Below are 19,322 nucleotides of genomic sequence, written 5' to 3'. Positions count from 1 at the left end.
CGGGGCCTGAGGCGGAAGTGCGTCACCCTTGCCCTACCCTACGTGGCGCCGCTGAGTTAGGAGACGCGTTCGGTTGCCGTGGAGACCCGCTAGGCCGGGCCTCCAGGGCGTAGAAATGAGAAGTTGTTACAGCCAACTCCTTTTGACTTGAGTTATTTTATAATCAAAGTCACGTAATTCAAAAAGACACTTCCCTGCGGGCTTCCCTGGTGGCGCAGTGGTTGGGGGTCCGCCTGCCGATGCAGGGGGCTGCGGGTTCGTGCCCCGGTCCGGGAGGATCCCGCGTGCCGCGGGGCGGCTGGGCCTGTGGGCCATGGCCGCTGGACCTGCGCGTCCGGAGCCTGTGCTCCGCGACGGGAGAGGCCGCAGCAGTGAGAGGCCCGCGTACCGCAAAAAAACAAAAAAACCAAAAAAAAGACACATGCATTCCAATGTACATTGCAGCACTATTTACAATAGCCAGGTCATGGAAGTAACCTAAATGCCCATGGACAGACGAATGGATAAAGAAGATGTGGCACATATATACAATGTAATATTACTCAGCCATAAACAGGAGCGAGGTTGGGTCATTTGTAGGGACGTGGATGGATCTAGAGACTGTCATACAGAGTGAAGTAAGTCAGAAAGAGAAAAACAAATATTGTATATTAACGCATATATGTGGAACCTAGAAAAATGGTACAGGTGAACCTATTTACAGGGCAGGAATAGAGACACAGATGTAGAGAAAAAACATATGGACACCAAGGGGGGAAGTGGCGGGGGTGGTGGTGGTGGGATGAATTGTGAGATGGGGATTGACCTGTATACACTGATATGTATAAAATACATAACTAATAAGAACCTGCTGTATAAAAAAATTTTTTTTTAAGTTTTTTAAATAAAATCAAAGTCACGCCAGTGCATGGTTTTTTATTCACGCAGAACTGAAGACGTAGTGAACAACAGCGGCCCCGTGCCAGTCTCTCCAGGGGCAAATACTTCCAACCCTTGTAGCTTTTCCTCTGGCAGAAACCTCCACGTTTCTCAACCAGAGACTGCTAGTTTTTGATGTATTAAATATAGACATTTCTATGGACTTCCCGAAGTAAGGGAGGAAGCAGGCTTTCCAAGCAACTCCCTGCCCGCCCCACCCCCACATTTTCACGACTATTTGCAGGTGACGGTGTAAAACCACGCCTCCATCTTGTACCACATTTTTTTTCCTTCATACTTACCTAGTATTTCTCTTGTGCCTCGATTTTTACGTGGCTAGTTTTCTTTGCCACTTGCCTATCAATAACATTTTGCAAAGGCTCAAACACCTTAGAGATGTTTAATTCCTGGAGGCCCCTCTTCCGGAGACCCCTGGCCCGTGTTCCCTCCAGACTGATGGCTTTCTCAACCCACCGCACAGCTCTGCTGTCGTGACCTTGCTGTCATCCCTGTGACTTGTTGCCTTTTTCCTGTGTTGGTTCCCTGTTTCCTGGAACCCCTTTGTGGTTTATTCTCTTATTTTGCTGAAGTCAGTCCACTAGTAGCTTCCTGGGAAGGGTGTGTGTCTGAAATGTGTTTATTCTACTCTCGTCTCTAATGGTAGGATATATACAGAATTCTAGATTGGAGATACTTTTCCTTCAAAACTTTTCAATTCATAGTTTTTAGCTCCTAGCTTCCAGGGCTGCTGTTAAAAAGTCCAAAGCCATTCTGATTCCTGTCCATTTGTGTGTGATCTGTTTGTTCTCTCTGAAAGCTTTCAGGATTTTCTCTTTATCCTTGGTGTTCTCAACTGACACAACAATATACCTTGATGTGGGCCTTGCTCATTGGACTGTGCACACAGTGGTTCTCTCCATCCTACAGGCTCATGTCCTTAGTTTTGGAACTTTGTAAAGAACAAGGCTCTTCCATATTCTGTGTTATCTCTTGATGAAATTCCTGTTTCACATTCTGATTGGACCTCTAATTTTTCTTTTCTCACCTAGTGTTTACCTCTTTTCCTAGTAGATATTCTTAAATTTACCTTCCATCCCTTCTTTTCGTTAGTTAAGCTCTTTGATATTGTGATTTATAACAAGAAATAAACCTTTGGTCTTTGTCCCTAGCTTCTGGCACAGAGCTCCTAAAGCCCTTGAATTTGCTAAGTCAGAAGAGTCATAAAGGAGACGCAAGAAGGAGGAGATATGGGGATATATGTACACATATAGCTGATTCACTCTGTTATATAGCAAAAACGAACCCACCATTGTAAAGCAATTATACTCCAATAAAGATGTTAAAAAAAAAAAGAGAGAGAGACATGGGACACAGTCGTAAGTAGATCACTTTCACTGAATTTCCTTGTCCAAGATTCACTCAGGAAGGCAAAGTGTGTTATTTTGAGGGGCATTTGAAGAAAATGGTAACTTTAACATTACCATGGAAGACTATGTGTGTAAATACTACAAATAATAATTCTGTCTATTAAAGTAAAAAGAAAAAGTCATAAAGGTGCATTTTGATATTCATATCAAGACTCAATCACACTTGAGTTTATGTTAACAAGGTGGTCTTTGGAAAGCTCCTAGGAGTGGCGGCTGGTTGCCAGGAGAACCAACCAAGTGATTAGAGGGTTGGGACTCAACCTCACCCTCTGACCTCTGGGGAGGGGGGAGGGGCTGGATATTGAGCTCAATCACCACTGGCCAATAATTTAACTAGTCACGCCCATAAAAACCCAAAAGGCCGGGGCTGGGAGCGCTTCTGGGTTGGTGAACGTGCAGGACGAGCGTTGTGCTCCGAGAGAGCAGGGAGCTCCATGCCCTCTGCCGCACACCTTGCCCTACACGCCTCTTCCATTTGGCCATCCCTGAGTTACAGCCTTTTATAATAAAGTGGTGAAAATGAGAAGCCTGCGCACCACAACGAAGAGTAGCCCCCGCTCGCTGCAACTAGGGAAAGCCCGTGTGCAGCAACGAAGACCCAACGCAGCCAAAAATAAATAAATAAATGAATAAATTTAAAGAAAAGAAAGAGAGAAACAGACAAGGAGTAGGTGAGGCAGTCCTGGGGAGGTGGTTCCCGCAGGACCAGCTGGGCACCCCCAGTTCTGTGCGCGGTTCTGATGCCGGCAGCCACCACAGTGTCATCTCCTAAGAGGAAAATGAGGCAGAATAGGAGAAGATCCTCAACCACTAAAGCTGGACACAGTAGGAGGAGAAGTTACTCTCACAGAATGAAAATCGAGAGTGATGCCGAAAGCTCAGCCTCTGTGCATCGGTGCGGAATGGAATCTCGGAGACAGAGTTTTGGGTAAAGTGGAAAAGGAGAGCTTTATTGCTTTGTCAGGCAAAGGGGGACACAGTAGGCTCCTGCCTCAGAAAACTGTGTGTCCCCACCCGGGAGGATGTGATGAGGAGGTACTCATCAGTACTCAGTACTTCAAGGGAGGGGTTGCTGACCAGATCAGGGTGTGTGCAGGGCTTGTCCTCCCGTAATCTCATCTCCACTGGTCGCTCTCCGAATCTTGAGGAGCTTCTCGGGTCCCTCGAATCTCGCCTCGGGTGGTTTCCTGGCTGCTTCCCCCCTGATTAGCAGCTGTTCGAATCCGCCCTTTGGAACCCAGGGAAGGTCATGGACTGGAGTCTTGCCTACAAGAAACGGGGGACAAAAAAAGGCTTCTGTGCCCTGGAGCCTACAGGGACACCCCCTCCCGGTTTCAAGAGCAAACTGCCTACTTTTTTACATTTTCAAAAACTGAAGTGTAGTTGATTTCCAATGTTCTGTTAATTTCTGCCGTACGGCAAAGGGATTCCGTTTTATATCTATATATGCATTCTTTTTTCAATATTCTTTTCCATTCTGGTTTATCACAGGATGGTGAATATAGTTCCCTGTGCTCTACAGTAGGACCCTGTGGCTTATCCACCCTGCATATAATAGGTTTCATCTGCTAATCCCAACCTCCCACTCCACCCCTCCCCCAATCCCCTCCCCTTTGGCAACCACAGGTCTGTTCTCTGTGTCTGTGGGTCTGTTTCTGTTTCATAGATAAGTTCATTTGTGCCATATTTTAGAATCCACGCATAAGTGACATCATATGGCATTTGTTTTTCCTCTGACTTACTTTGCTTAGTATGATCATCTCTAGGTCTATCCATGTTGCTGCGAACGGCATTATTTCATTCTTTTTTGTGGTTGAGTAATATTCCGTTGTACACACGTACCATGTCTTCATCCGTTCATTTGTCGATGGACGTTAGGCTGTTTTCATGTCTCGGCTATTGTGAATAGCGCTGCTATGAACATAGTGGTACATGTATGTTTTTGGATTAGAGTTTTCTTTGGATAGATGTCCAGGAGTGGTAGTTCTATTTTTAGGTTTCTGAGGCACCTCCATACTGTTTTCCACAGTGGTCACACCGACTCACATTCCCAGCAACAGCGTCAGAGGGCCCCTTTTCTCCACACCCTCTCCAACGTGTATTACTTGTACAGTGAGAGCAAGCTGTCTAGAGCAAGGGCCAGAGGTTTGAGGAGGTCTAAGGCAAGCGGCCTTGAAAGAGAAAAAGCAGGAAATCACAGGTTTCCTTGAGGCACATGGAGCGGGACGGATGCTGGAGGGACAAATGGACCAATGGTCCAGCGCAGAAGGGGTCCGGATGGGGGCGAATTGACGAGCTGTGTGGAAGCCTTGATGGGATCAGTCCCGTGCACGATGATCAACCCTCCCCATGGAAAATGCTGAGAAATGACATGGTGAGAATGCCACGATGTTTACAAAATCCCATGAGCTTTAAGGGCTTGTCTCATAATAGAGGCACATTGTGACTATGTAGGTAAAACCATATTTTTAAAAAATCTGGAAATAGGTGTACTTTTTCCAAATGCTGCTCCAAGTTACTTAATAGGATTTCTTTGTATTACTCTCTATTTTTTTTCCAAAAAAATAGTGCATGACAAGACGGTAAACATGCCATTCTCTTTCAGCTGTAATGCTCTTAAAATGATTCTCGAATATACTGTGATGTCAATAAAGCCTTTTAGTTCATTTGGTTTTAAAAAATTTAGTTAAATTGTAGGACACGGGTCAGTGTCCACACAGACGTGGAGAATGGCTGGGTTATTTACCTGAGTTCGTGTTGTTTTTTTTTTGATTCTCCTCATAGATAGTACTCTTTCCTAAGTGCAGCTTTTTTTCTCATTTTAGTTCAATTACAGATTTCTAAAGGCCTGTCTTCTGCTTTCTGCACTGACCCCTTTCATCCAGGTCCCTCTCCTCTGTCTGCGTTGGTCTCCACACTCCCTGCTGTCTCTGGAGCCTTCGTCAGGGGGCCGCCGTACCGGCTGGGATCCAGCTCAACTGAGAGTGTCGGGACACCTCCAAATAAAAGTGGCTTGAAAAGGCAGGGGACGGGGGACTTCCCTGGTGGTGCAGTGGATAAGACTCCGTACTCCCAATGCAGGGGTCCTGGGTTCGATCCCTGAAGAGGGAACTAGATCCCACGTGCATGCCGCAACAAAGAGTTCTCATGCCACAACTAAGGAGCCCGCCTTCCCAAACTAAGACCTGGTGCAACCAAATAAATAAATATTTTTTTAAAAAGGGCAGAGGACGTTTTCCCCTTTAGTAGAGGTGGTCTAGGGCTGGATGCAGGGTCCCCAGGACTCAGGGACCTGCCTGACTCTCCTTGGCGGCTCCGGCTTCCTCGATGGGGGCTCCTGCCCAGGCTCAGGTCCCACCTGTGAGCCCGGGAGGGAGAGGGAGGAGGGCCGCCCCACCGGCTGGTGTCCCCTTGGCCAGAACTTGTTGGTCCAACTGCTGCAGAGGACCCAGGTCAGCCCGAGGTGGAGTTACTCAGAGATCAGGGAGACCTAGCGTCTCCGCCCTCGGAAGCTGGTGGAAGCGCTGCGAACCTGGGCGGGCTCATCACCCTGGACCCCTCCAGAGGCCTCCCAGGGGAGCTGGAGAATCCTCCACCTTCCAGAGCGGACCATCTTTTCTGTTTCTTCTGAGACTCTTCCATTTCTCCCCTTGAGTGAAGCCTGGGCCTCTTCCTTCCAGAAACAGAAGCGGGCGGTGGGCGAACCCTGCCTACCAGGGAGGGGCAGGCACCCTGGAGTGTGAGGCACCAGTTGTGACCTGCTCAGGCCATGGTCCCTAGATGAGGGCACTGCTCTCTGTCCCAAGCCTTGTGGGGCTCCCCGGCTAACCCTCCCATCTTCTCTCCTGATCCTCTCTCGGGGCCCCCTGCGTGTCCACCCTCGGGTCAGAGAGAAACATACCTGCCGAGATCTCTGCTCCGCCAGCGGCGGTGCCTTTGAGGCTTGCTCCCGACCAACCTTTAGCCATCCAGCCAGAGACACAGCCCTGCCGACGTTTACTACTGTGCACGATGCATAAAACAGCATGTGTGAGAAACACCACATGTAATAAACAATTACACAACATAGTATAACACCCGTTGTTACTTTTTTTTTAATTAATTAATTTATTTATTTTGGCTGCACCGGGTCTTAGCTGCAGCCTGCACGATCTTTTAGTTGCGGCATGTGGACTTCTTAGTTGTGGCATAAGAACTCTTAGTTGCGGCATGCATGGGGAATCTAGTTCCCCGACCAGGGATCGAAACTGGGCTCCCTGCATTGGGGCCTGGACTGGACTACCAGGGAAGTCCCCTAACAACTGTTGTTACTTTAACATAAAAAATGAGAAACAGGGCTTTTTGAAACTATATGTTCTTCTGTGTTATTTACTTTTCCGTTACATAAATGCTATTTTTAAACAAAATGACTAACGTGGCATTAGTAATAACAGTAGGACTAATTAAACAAACAATATGTGTGCTAAACATATAACATAATTTCATGATGTTTCTTTTTGTTTTGTGATACAGGGACTTATCTTGTCTCTTAACTCTTTATATCAAAAATAATAATATTTTGTACTCTTAATATACATAAATGTAAGACTTTTACAAAAGAGGACACAAATAAAATAGGGACAGCGAGAAACGTGTCATTGTGATTTTTATTAAACAGATGTTTATAGATTTAATAAAAATCACAATGACACGTTTCTCTCTGCCCCATGATAGAGTATTTTTGCTTTCTCTGTCACCTTTCCAATAATTTTCCAACTTTTCTGAACAGCCAGTGGCCTTTCAGATGTCCTTTCCTTGTTCTTTGTAGCAAAACTTAAAACATGAATACAGACAGGTAAACTATACTTTCACCACTTCTATTCTACATTGTACTGGAAATTCTAGCCAAAGCAGTTAGAAAAAGAAAGAAAAAGAAAGGTCATCTAAATGGGGAAGGCAGAAGTAAAACTACCCGTATTCACAGGTGACTTGATCTTATATATAAAAAATCCTAAAGAATTCTCCCATAATGACCACAGCTAATAAGCATATTTAACAAATTGCAGGATACAAGATCAACACAGAAAAATTGGTTATAGGGGCTTCCCTGGTGGTGCAGTTGTTAAGAATCTGCCTGCCAATACAGGGGAAATGGGTTCGAGCCCTGATCCGGGAAGATCCTACATGCCACGGAACAACTAAGCCTGTGTGCCACAACTACTGAGCCTGCACTCTAGAGCCCACAAGCCACAACTACTGAAGCCCACGTGCCTAGAGCCCGTGCTTCGCAACAAAAGAAGCCACCACAATGAGAAGCCCACGCACCACAACGAAGAGTAGCCCTCACTCGCCGCAACTAGAGAAAGCCCACACGCAGCAATGAAGACCCAACACAGACAGAAATTAAATACTATTCTAAAAATTGGTTCTATTTCTACACACTAGCAATGAACAATCTGAAAAGGAAATTAAGAACACAGTTCCATTTACAATAGCATCCAAAAAAAATAAAATACCTAGGAACAAATTTTACCAAAGAGATGAAAGACCAGAAACTACATATTACTGCGGAAAGCAATTAAAGAAGACCTAAATAAATGGGAAGACATCCATCCGTCCATCTTGGATTGAAAGACTTAATATTGGTAAGGAGGCAGTACTACCCAAAGCTGTCTACGGACTCAAGGGAATCCCTATTAAGATTCCCACATCTTTTTTTGCAGAAATGGAAAAGCTGATCCTAAAATTCACGTTATCTCAAGGGGCTCTGAATAGCCAAAACAATATTGAAAAAAAAAAATTGGAAGACATACTTCCTGATCTCAAAACTTACAAAGTTACCATGATCAAAACATTGTGGGACTTCCCTGGTGGCCCAGTAGTTAAGAATCCACCAGCCAATGCAGGGGACATGGGTATAAGCCCTGGTCCAGGAAGATCTCACATGCCGCGGAGCAACTAAGCCCATGCACCACAACTACTGAGCCCACGAGCCACAACTATTGAGCCCGTGTGCCTAGAGCCCATGCTCCGCAACAAGAGAAGCCGCCGTAACAAGAAGCCCACGCACAGCAATGAAGAGCAGCCCCCGCTCACTGAAACTAGAGAAAGCCCGCACGCAGCAACGGAGACCCAACACAGCCAAAAATTAAAAATAAATTAAAAACAAAAAGAGAGAGAGAAAAACAAACAACAAAAAATGTGTGGTTACAGCATAGAACAGACATAGAGATCAATGGGGTAGGACCAAGAGTTTGGAAAAAAATCCATATATCTATGGCAAATTGGTTTTCAACAAGGGTGCCAGGACCATTCAATGGGGAAAAAACTTCCTCTTCAGCAAACTGGGTAGCCACATGCAAAAGAATGAAGCTGGACCTCCACCATCACACCACCTACAAAATTAAAATAGATCAACAGCCTAAATGTAAGACCTAACACTATAAAACTCTTCAGAAGAGAATACAGGGTAAGTCTTCACGATCTTGAATTTTTTTCTATCATTTTTTAAAACTTTCTGGTTTTTTTCAGAATAACTATTTTATTTATATTAAAAATACGAAATGCAGGGACTTTCCTGGTAGCGCAGTGGTTAAGAATTCCCCTGCCAATCCAGGGGACACGGGTTTGAGCCCTGGTCCAGGAAGATCCTACATGCAGCAAAGCAACTAAGCCCGTGCACCACAACTACTGAGCCTGCGCTCTACAGCCTGCGAGCCACAACTAGTGAAGCCCGTGTGCCACAATTACTGGAGCCCGTGCGCCTAGAGACAATGCTCTGCAACAAGAGAAGCCACCGCAATGAGAAGCCCACGCACCGCAACAAAGAGTAGCCCCTGCTCGCTGCAACTAGAGAAAGCCCGCACACAGCAATGAAGACCCAACGCAGCCAAAAATAAAATTAAGATAAAAATTTTTTAAAAAACCTTAAAAGAACTACTAAATGCAGACATGTAGATATTCTTAGTGTGTGACTTTTTTTTAATTGGAGTATAATTGCTTTACAATGTTGTGTTAGTGTCTGCTGTAGAACAAAGTGAATCAGCTATATGTATACATATAGTCCCTTCCTCTTGAGCCTCCCTCCCACCCCAAAAGTTTTTATTCTATATTGGAGTATAGTTGATTAACAATGTTGCGTTAGTTTCAGATGTACAGCAAAGTGGTTCAGTTATACATATACCTGTATATTCTTTTTCAAATTCTTCTCCAATTTAGGTTGTTATATAATATTGAGAATTCCCTGTGCTATACAGTAGGTCCATGTTGGTTATCCATTTTAAATATAGCAGTGTGTAGATATGACCTTGAATTTGAAAATGGATTCTCAAATAGGATACCAAAAGAATGATCAATAAAAGAAAAAAATTGGTAAATTGGACTTCATCAAAATTAAAAGCTTTTGTGCATTTGGAAATTCCCTGGCGGTCCAGTGGTTAGGACTCCGAGCTTCCACTGCAGGGGTCTTGGGTCCGATCCCTGGTCAGGGAACTAAAATCCCACATGCCGGGCAGAGACGCCAAAAAAACAAATTAATTAAATTAATTTTTTTTAAAAAAGCTTTTGTGCATTAAAGGATATTATCCAAAAAGTGAAGAGATGACCCACAGAATGGGAGGAAATATTTACAAATCATATATCTGATAAAGGTCTGCTATTCAGAATATATACAGAACTCTTACCTAACAGAAAGACAAACAACCCAACTAAAAAATGCACAGAGGACTAGACTGGGTGAATAGATATTTTTCCAAAGAGCACATACAGATGGCCAACAGCACATGAAACGATGCTCAACGTCATTAGTAATTACAGAAACGCAAATCAAAACCACAACGAGGCACCAGTTCACACCTACTAGGATAACTATACAGGACTTTTAAAAAACTAATAATAACGAGTATTGGTGAGGATTTGCAGAAATTGGTACCCTCATCCATTGCTGGTGGGAAGGTAACATGGTGCGGTTGGTGCGGCAAACAGTTTGGCTCTTCCTCAAATAGTTAAACATAGAATGACCAGCAATTCCACTCTTGGGGAAATACTCAGTTGAAAACAGGCACTCAAACAAAACTTGAGCACACGTGTTCGCGGCAGCACTACTCACGAGGGCCAAAAGGTGGAAGCAACCCAAATGCCCATCAATAGATGAAGGATAATCAGTGTGGTCCATCTATCCAGCGGAGTATTATTCAGCCACGTAGGGATGCAGCCCTGACACAGGCCACACCAAGAAGGAAACTCTAACACATTAGTCTGAGTGAAAGAGCCAGACACAAAATATTACATACTGATGATTCCATGTATATGAAATGAAATATCTAGAACGGATAAATCCAGGGGCCTAGAGGGAAAGCAACTGGAAACTGCTAATGGGTGGGGGTCTCCTTTTGGGGAGATGACATTTGTGAGCTAGTTACTGGTGGTGTCGGACGTCATTGTGAATGTGCGAAACACCACTGAATCATTAAAATCACATTAAAAATCATTAAAATCACATTAAAATGGTTGATTTTACGTCCTGTGAATTTCACCTAAATTAACAATAAATAATGGAGGGTTTTTTAAAATAAATTTATTTATTTTATTTTTGGCCACGTTGGGTCTTCGTTGCTGTGTGTGGGCTTTCTCTAGTTGTGGCGAGCGGGGGCTACTTTTCTTTGCAGTGCACGGGCTTCTCATTCCGGTGGCTTCTCTTGTTGTGGAGCACGGGCTCAGTAGTTGTGGCACACGGGCTCAGTAGTTGTGGCTCACGGGCTCTAGAGCGCAGGTTCAGTAGTTGTGGCGCACGGGCTTAGTTGCTCCTTGGCATGTGGGATCTTCCCCAACCAGGGCTCGAACCCGTGTCCCCTGCATTGGCAGGTGGATTCTTAACCACTACGCCACCAGGGAAGCCCCAATGGAGGTATGTTAAAAGGACACAGGGGCTGATTGAAATAGTTCCCAAAGGCCGAGCTTGGACAATTTGAGCAAGAAAGTAAATAATGATAATACAGGACTATAACCCATAGAATAAGTTAAATATCTAAGATTCTCTACTGATATAAATAATTGAATAAATAAGTAAATGGGGGAGAAGGCACAGCTCTTCCTTAACTGAAAAACTCTAACTAATAAATATGGAAGGAATGAGAGAAATTGAAAACACCATTAGACAAACACCACAGTGATAGCTGTAGGCGAGACCCATGGGTAGATGCTGAAATTAGTGTTGAGGGCGTGTGACGAGAAAGAGGATGTTTTCAGAATCTCCCCACTAGATATTTATGGATTACTAAGAGAAAAACAGTGACTTTACCATGGAGAAATGCACCTTACCCTGGCATCAAGGTTAACGTCACTGGCCATGAGACAGATGGACGCCGTGTTGTCCCCGATACAATGCCGGAGGACACATCGCCTCTTGCCAAAATGTATGACTTCATTCTAATCCAGAGAAAACATCAGACACATCCAAATTAAGGGGCATTCAACAAAAGAGCTGACCGATGCCCTGCAAAAGTGTCAAGGTCACAGTAAACAGGCAAACACTGAAGACCCAGCACTGACGGGGGTGGACAAAGGAGCCATGACAACCAAACACAACGTGGGTCCGGGGGCAAAGGCATAGTGGGAAAGTGGCCAACATCTGAATAAGTCCTATAGTTACTAGTGTTGTGTCAAAGGTAGCTGCCTGCTTTTCAGAATTGTTCTAAGGCTGTGTTAGTTGTGAACGTTGGGAGGACCTGGATGGAGGGTATATGGGAACTCTCTGTACTAATTTTTCAACTTTTCTGAAATCGTAAAGTATTTCAAAATAAAAAGTTGCACACACACAATGGGATATCACTACCCACTCACGAGCTTTAAAGAGACTGAAAATACCTAGTGTTGGCCAGGATGTGGAGCAACTAGAGGTTTCACACCTTGCCGGTAGAAATATAAAATATATAAACTATAAAACAGCCACCGAGGAAAATGATCTGGCAGACGTGGCAGGGTCAATCATATTCCTTACCCCATGTCCCGTAAATTCCACCACACCCAAGTCTTCACCGAAGATGAAGATACACAGCCACACAAACCCGAACACGTACATTGGTAGCAACCAGCTCATCCAAGACTGGCCAACCCTGCCAGGCGTGCAGCCTGGGATGACTCACAAGCTGTGCGGCGGGATGCTGCCTGGTGATACAAGGCAGCGAACAGCTGAAGGGTCCGGACATCCTTACGCTGAGTGAACAAGCCCGACACAGAGGAGGATGGACAGTGCGATTCCATTCGCGTGAAGTCCAAGAACAGGCAAGGCTCCAGCGAGTGGAGTGGGCAGGGAGGGCTTGCCAGGGCTTTGTGGGAGGTGGGTGGTACAGCTGCCCATTTGTCGAGATTCATCCAACTGTACTCTAAAAATGGAGGCACCTTACTTAGAAAACCATAAGACTCTGAGCTTCCTCTGCAGGGGGCGTGGGTTCGATCTCTGGACTGGGAACTAAGATCCCGCAGGCATGCCAAACGGTGTGGCCAAAAAGAAAGAAAAAAAAAAATTAACACAACATTGTCAATAAACTGTACTTGAATAAAATAAATTTTAAAAACAAGCAAGAACACCCAGAAGACTTCTGGAAAATGAAAGTCCTGAAGGGGTACTCGCCTTAGCGGCGGGTAGAGCGTATTCAGACCTGGATAATTAGAACGGGGTGGGGCAGTCTGAGAGCGGAACAGAGCAGGACGCCCTGTGGAACTCTCATGCACAGAGCGGCTCATAAGTCCCCGGGGAAAGGGGACCATGTGAGGAATGCGGCTGAATCCGGAGCAAGTCCCAGTTTGACCAAAATTAGACACAGAATAAACAGAACCATGGAAGGACTGGGGGAACCAAAGGAGAATCCCTCCTTAACCTCAGGCTCGGGAAGATTTTTGTCAACATGACCCCAAAGCCAGAGCTGATAAATAAAGGGTGCTAGTTTTTCCACGTAAAAATCAAGAATGTTTGCCTCACAAGCAAGGCCAGAAGGCCCCAATCTGGGAGAGCTATGTGCAACCTACATTATAGACGAAAGGCTGAGCAGCACACATTGGGAAGACGGAGAGAACGTGGGCCCAGGACACGAAGGGACGGAAAAAGAGGAGGTTAAAAAGGTGACAGTCCGTGAACTTCTTTAGGCCAGGACCCCGACACCTCCCGGACGCTGGAAGCGCGGGGTCCGCGGGGCCGCAGTTCACCTCGCGGCCGGCAGGTGGCGGTGCCGCCAGGCCCGCCGGGCCGCAGCCGCGCGCCCCCTTCCGGACGCGCCCGGAAGCACTGGGCCGGGGCTCCTGCAGGTGCCGGAGGAAGGCGCCCCTCCCCGGCGATGCCTGCAGTTGCTGAAGACGCTAGACGCCGAACCCAAGGCTGGTTCTCCATCCACGGGCGCTGCCACACAACCTCCACGTGCACCCCTCAGGCCAGAGGGGGAGCATTTACTAGGTTGCAACTGTGAACGCGGGGGGCGGGTACACCCCCATCCCCCGGGGCGCGAAGTTGCCGGTGCAGGGAACCAGCGCTGCGGACCACGGCGGTGCCTGGGGCTGGGGCAGGAGGGAGCCGGTTCACCCAACACGCTGTTATAGCGAGTTATAGCCAGGTCGGCTATAGCCCTGACAAAAATAAATCAGCGATTAGGAAGGAAGAGCCTCATTTTCAGCAACGAGGTGTTTTCGATCACTCGAAAGGCCTTCTCAATGAAACGATGGAAAATCGTTTGGATTTTGGAATGGAAAACGGTGTAAAATACAGAAAGCGTCATTTTGAATGCATGACCGAGCTGAGAGAAAGGTCAGGAGGGAAACAGCAACCCCAAATGCAGAAAAACCGGGAGCATAAGAGGGGGCTGAGCCCCAGGACGTGCCTCGTGGAGTGGAGGTGGGCAGGGGCGGAGAGCAGGCAGGGAGGGGTGGGCCGGAGGAGGGGGCGTGGTCAGCTGCCGGTGGGGGAGGGGTGCAGCTGAGGACGCTGCTGGGCTTAGCGCGGCTGGGGGGGCGGGGGGCATTCTGTATTCTTTCCCATTTCTCCCAACCCAGCGGGCCCAACACTTTAAAATAACTACGTCACAAGTGACTGGATTCTGCCCGTGTAGCCGGCGTGGCTGCAGGTTTACAGAAGAAGGAGCTGGGGACACAGAGTGAACAGAACAGACAGCCCGAGCCAACATAGAAGTGTGTCCTGGGAGAGTAATGTTAACGATAATGATTTCAAGAAAAAAACAGCACATTCGTGTGAAAGGAAATTGACTTTCAACGCCAAGTGAGGCAGCCAACAAAATTATGAGATTTAGCATAACTTTTTGCACAAAGGAAGAAGAAGGAATTCCAGAGCTTTCTTCTGGCTTCACAAAGAAATTGCCCAGGTGCCCTTCTGAAAAGAGAGATGTTGACTTACTAGTTTTGTTTTTTGATTTTTTAAAATCCCACAGCATTTGTTGTCATCTGACATACGGGTGATCAAAACAATATGAATAAATGTTTCAAACCTAAGTATCCATTGCCAGAGGAATGGATAAAGAAGATGTGGTATATATACACAATGGAATATTACTCAGCCATAAAAACGACTGAAATTCTGCCATTTGCAACAACATGGATGGACCTAGAGATTATTATGCTTAGTGAAATAAGTCAGACAGGAAAAGACAAATACTGTATGTTCTCACTTATATGTGGAATCTGTTTTTTGGCCACACCATGTGTCTTGCGGGATCTTAGTTCCCCCACCAGGGATCGAACCCAGGCCCTGGCAGTGAAAGTGGCAAGTCCTAACCATTGGACCACCAGGGAATTCCCTATATGTGGAATCTTAAAAATAAAACAAACTAGTGAATATAACAAAGTAGAATCAGACTCACATATACGAGAACAAACTAATGGTTACCAGTGGGGAGAGGAGAGGGAGAAGGATAAGATAGGGGTATGGGATTAACAGATGCAAACTCCTATGTATAAAATAGATAAGCAACAAGGATTTACTGTTTAACACAGGGAAATATAGCCATTATTTGGTAACAACTTTACTTAATTTTAAAAAATATATTTATTTATTTACTTATTTGGCTGTGCCAGTTCTTAGTTGCGGCACGTGGGATCTTTAGTTGCAGCATGCGAACTCTTAGTTGCGGCATGTGGGATCTAGTTCCCTGACCAGGGATGAAGCCTGGGCTCCCTGCATTGGGAGTGTGGAATGTGGAGTCTTACCCACTGGACCACCAGGGAAGTCCTGGTAATAACTTTAAGTGGAGTATAATCTATAAAAACGTTGAATCACTATGTTGTACACCTGAAACTAATATAATATTGCAAATCAACTATGCAGCAATAAAATAAACAATATGAATCAGTGTTTCAGACACCTAAAAAAACTGTGTGGCCTTCCCAACAATTTCTCCCTTCGCTGCTAAGCTCTGGTTGGAGACACTTCGGAGCAGTGATATCATCAGCTTCTACATGATCCACCCTGTTGTTTCCTTGACTTTGTTTTCGAATGGATTTCTTCTGCATCACGTAATACGAGGTTCATACACTCATCAAAACCAACAGGTCAGGGGCTTCCCTGGTGCTGCAGTGGTTAAGAATCTGCCTGTCAATGCAGGGGTCACGGGTTCAAGCCCCGGTCCGGGAAGATCCCACATGCTGCGGAGGGACTAAGCCCGTGCGCCACAACTACTGAGCCTGCACTCTAGAGCCCACGAGCCACAACTACTGAGCCCACGTGCCACAACTACTGAAGCCCGTGTGCCTAGAGCCCGTTCTCCGCAACAAGAGAAGCCACCGCAATGAGAAGCCCACGTACCACAACAAAGAGTAGCCTCCGCTGGCCACAACTTGAGAAAGTCCGTGTGCAGCGATGAAGATCCAATGCAGCCAAAAATAAATAAATAAATAAATAGGTCAGGGACTTCCCTGGTGGTGCAGTGGTTAAGAATCTGCCTGCCAGTGCAAGGGACACGGGTTCGAGCCCTCATCCGGGAAGCTCCCACATGCCGTGGAGCAACTAAGCTCATGTGCCACGACTACTGAGGCCCGCGCGCCTAGAGCACGTGCTCCGCAACAAGAGAAGCCACCGCAGTGAGAAGCCCACGCACCGCAACGAAGAGTAGCCCCCGCTCGCCACAACTAGAGAAAGCCCTCGCACGGCAACGAAGACCCAATGCAGCCAAAAATAAATAAACTAATTAATTTTTTATAAAAAACAGGTCAGCCCTCTACCAGCATATTCACTTGCTCCTCGAGCCACACCTGAAGCCAAGGTCTATTTTGCAAGTGTGAAGATAAGGTTGAAGCCTGCACTGTCACCTTTTTGGCCCTGGCCACAGAGCAGCATGGGGGATGCCCACGAAGACCACGCGGACTCATCACACTGAGAGATGTCAATTCAGTGTTATCAGGGCAAAGAGCCAATCAGAAGGCTGGATGTGGGGGGAGACGGGTCCACTCTCGGAAGTCCAGGGGTCAGAGGAGGCCCCTTTGTGCCAACTGCAGGCCCGGGGGCAGCCTTATAGCATTGGAAGGAGAACAGGGGAAGTTTATCCCCATTCTCCACACTAATTGGAGAGGAGAGACATGTACATTCCCAGAGCCCGAATTTCCAAGGACACAGCAGAGCAGGGGCTCCTGAGATGCCCTGTCACTGTCCCTCCGGATCCATCTCCCCCAGCAGCTGGGAACTAAGCAGGGCTGGAGGCTGGAACGCCCCCGGTTCACCTTCCAGAAAGACAGGCCTGCAGAGATTAGGGAAGGGCAAAATCCACCCTTTCTAAACACAGATGGGGCGTGGTGAGCGATACATTTTTCTTCCACGTTAAGAATGAAAAAGAAGATGATTACATATGCAGCGGGAACGAGGGGACTGTGGACATTTTTATGCCGACACATGTGAAAACTTAAACAAGACGCGCAATTTCCTAGGGCGTCTGGGCAGCTTTCAGTCAGTAAAGTGGCCTTAGACGAGGTGGGCAGGGGCCGGGCTGATGAGGGCCAGCAGAGCTGCAGATGCCCTGAGCCCAAGCTGATCAGCAAGGCCCAGCCCTCATCCAGCCTTCTTGAGGCCCTCGGCCACCACTGGCTCCATGAGGGCATCTGTACAAAAGCAGAAACGGGCCAGAGGGGATCTGAGTGACCTCACACATAGGCCTCCTCTCTGGCCCTTGGAAACAACACAGCAGATTCTACTCTCTACTCGCCACTTTTTTTTGCTCAATTCAATGCATTTTCAGCAAAAGCTATCATGTTGCCGAGACCTGTGCTGATCTGTACTGTGAGGAGGGCGGGAAAGGAGGGAGGGACCCACCGAGAGCCCTGTAGGTCCCTCCACAGAGAAGACCCCCGGCTGGGACCTGCCCCGTATCCCAGCCTCGTGGACCCCCTGAGCCTCAGTTCCTGCCCCTGCCTGCTGCCCAGCTCGTGGTCAGGCGTCCCTTTGGACCCAACTGCTGTCCCCTGGTACTGCCGGTTCCTGGCTCATCTATACTAGGGAGGGAAGGGAGCCAGGTCCCAGTCCAGGTTCTGTCCTGCGTGTCCTGGGAGCCTCGGGCACAGGGTCTGCCCCTTACGGTCCACAGCATGCTGTGCTCTGACAGAGCTGCTGGGGGCCCGAAGAAGCCAGCCACCCTGAGCTCCGAGCTGCACAGGCAGGATCCCTGGCGGGGGCCCTGGAGACAAGGACCTTCCTCTCCCGAGTCTGCAGGTGAGAAAACAGATGCCAGCCTCCTGCCCACTCTGCCCTGGGGACATGCCTGCAAATGCCCAGGGCATCTCTGTCCTCAGGGAGCAGAGAAGCAGGGATGTCTGGGCAGGAAAACAGTGCGGGCTGGGTGCCCACCTGCCCCCTCTGCCCCGGCCGCCTCACTGCAGATGCAAAGCAGGCAGTGAGTTGTATGAAGGCTCTCAGCGTGCACTGGGAGGCAGTCTCTCTCTGGTGTCCCCTCTGCTCTCCCTCCCCTCACAGGGCATGGGGTGCGGGTCGCCCCCCTCAGCTTCACCTACCGGGGATGGGGCACTGGAGCCCCGAGGCCACACAGCAGTCCAAGCCATGCAGCCAGTGGCTGGAGGCAACTTCAGGTCCCGCAGGTGAGAAACGCAGCCCCACAGAGACCAAGCTGAGCTTGACGACCCGCTTCTCAGAGCCCAGCTCTGCCAAGAGGGGAGTGCTGCGCCCCGAAAAGGCCCCCTTCCCCGGATGTCCGGCCACCTCCCCAAACCGCTTGGTCCTCTGGGGTGTGAGCAAGGCTGGCCTGCGGGAAGAGAGGACCCTCGGCAGCTGGAGATGCAAAGGCAGCAGAGGGAGTGGTTCCTGGCCCCTGAGGACACCGTGAACGCCAAGGCCGCCGGGAGGGGCCGAGGACGAGCTGCCGCCCCGAAGCCTCTCCTTTTCAAACAACCCACACAGTGGTCACCCGCGTGTACCCGTGACCTCCGTGCTCAGGGTCCGAGCGGCCCAACACCAGCTTCTTCCTCCCAGCCCGGATGGGCTGCGGGGGGATCACCCTGTCTGGAGGCAGGGGGTTCCCTGGAAGTTGCTGTTGTCGCTTCAGGCTGGTCCAACCTCCCCTGCTGGGCGGAACCATTTCCCACAGGTCCTGGAACCCGGACCCCCGCCAGTGAGGTGCCACCTGGGTGAAGTCACCTGTATGCCCCCTCCCTGAGTCGGGGGGGACGACAGGGATGCCGGGGGCGGCCAGCAGCCTGCTGGGCTCGGGCGGCAGGCAGGGTTTGGAGGGGGTGAAGGCCATGGAGGCTTCTGCGGACACACTTTGACAGTCAGTCTGAAGCCTCCAAGCAGGAAGCCCAGAAGCCAACACCGTCTGACATTGACTTTTCTTTTATTTGTGGTTGTGATATGATGTTTCCTGTAAAGGGATTTAAAGAAAACGTCCAGGAAATAACCACACAGCTGGTGACCTCCGGAAAGTGGCCCTTCAGACAGGGAAGTGTGTCCTAGCCGGGCCTGCGGGAGCTGGATGGAGGCCTCTCCCCTCCTTGCCTACTCCA

The sequence above is a fragment of the Phocoena sinus genome, chromosome 1, assembly GCF_008692025.1.
Source record: "Phocoena sinus isolate mPhoSin1 chromosome 1, mPhoSin1.pri, whole genome shotgun sequence".
Taxonomy (NCBI): domain Eukaryota; kingdom Metazoa; phylum Chordata; class Mammalia; order Artiodactyla; family Phocoenidae; genus Phocoena; species Phocoena sinus.
The sequence above is the reverse complement of the archived record's forward strand: the minus strand, read 5'-3'. Positions refer to the sequence as shown.